Consider the following 1,683-nt stretch of genomic DNA (forward strand, 5'->3'; position numbering starts at 1 on the left):
CCCTTACCACACCTGCGCCTCTGACCCCTCTCCACCTGCGTCTCTGCCCCCTCCCCAACCACATCTCAGCTCCTGCATCTCTGCCACCTCCCCTCCTGCGTCTGTCCCCACTACACCTGTGTCTCTGTCCCCTCTCCACATACATCTCTGCCCCCTCCCCACCTACATCTCTGCCCCCTCCCCAACCGCATCTCAGCTACTGCGTCTCTGCCACCTGCCCTCCTGCGTCTCTGCCCCCACCACACCTGTGTCTCTGCCCCCCTACACCTGCGTCTCTGCCCCCTCCCCACCTGTGTCTCTGTCCCCTCCCCACCTGCGTCTCTGCCCCCTCTCCACCTGCGTCTTTGCCCCCTCCCCACCTGCATCTCTGCCCTTACCACACCTGCGTCTCTGCCCCCTCTCCACCTGCATCTCTGCCCCCTCCCCACCTGCGTCTCTGCCCCCTTCCCAACCGCATCTCAGCTCCTGGGTCTCTGCCACCTCCCCTCCTGCGTCTCTGCTCCCACCAAACCTGTGTCTCTGCCCCCTCCACACCTGCATCTCTGCACCCTCCCCACCTGTGTCTCTGCCCTTACCACACCCGCGTCTCTGCCCCCTCCCAACCTGCGTCTCTGCCCCCTCCCAAACCGCATCTCAGCTCCTGCGTCTCTGCCCCCTCCCCACCTGTGTCTCTGTCACCTCCCCTCCTGCGCCTCTGCTCCCTCCCCACCTGCGTCTCTGCTCCCTCCTCACCTGTGTCTCTGCCCCCTCTCCACCTGTATCTATGCGCCCCACTCCACCTGCTTCTCCCAGCCTATCAACCTGTATCTTTACCACCTCCCCACCTGCGTCTCTGCCCCCTCCCTACCTGTGTCTCAGCTCCTGCGTCTCTGCACCCTCCCCTTCTGCATCTCTGCCACATCCCTAACAGCATCTCTGCTCCCTCCTCATCTGCGTCTCAGCTCCCTCTACACCCGCACCTCTAACCCACCCGCGCCACTGCCTCCTCCCCACCTGCGTCTCTGCCCCTTACCCACCTGCATCTTCGCTCCCTCGACACCCGTGCTTGTGACCCACCCACAGCTCTACCCCCTCCCCATCTGCATCTCTGCCCTCTCCCTATCTGCGTCTCTGCCCCCTCCCCACCTGCGCCTCTGCCCCCTCCTCACCTGTGTCTCTGCGCCCTCTCTACCTGTATCTACTGTATGCCCCCCACTCCACCTGCTTCTCCCAGCCTCTCAACCTGTATCTTTACCACCTCCCCACCTGCGTCTCTGCCCCCTCCCTACCTGTGTCACAGCTCCTGCGTCTCTGCACCCTCCCCTCCTGCATCTCTGCCACATCCCAAACAGCATCTCTGCCCCCTCCTCATCTGCGTCTCAGCTCCCTCTACACCCGCACCTGACTCACCCGCGCCACTGCCTCCTCCCCACCTGCGTCTCTGCCCCTTCCCCACCTGCATCTTCGCTCCCTCGACACCCGTGCTTGTGACCCACCCACATCTCTGCCCCCTCCCCACCTGTGTCTTTGCGCCCTCTCTACCTGTATCTACTGTATGCCCCCCACTCCACCTGCTTCTCCCAGCCTCTCAACCTGTATCCTTACCACCTCCCCGTCTGCGTCTCTATCCCCTCCCCACCGAGTCTAAGCTCCTGCGTCTCTTTCTCGCAAGCTCTGTCCCTTTTTGCGATAATTGATACATCC

This window comes from Pseudophryne corroboree, chromosome 4 (assembly GCF_028390025.1).
Source record: "Pseudophryne corroboree isolate aPseCor3 chromosome 4, aPseCor3.hap2, whole genome shotgun sequence".
Classification (NCBI taxonomy): Eukaryota; Metazoa; Chordata; class Amphibia; order Anura; family Myobatrachidae; genus Pseudophryne; species Pseudophryne corroboree.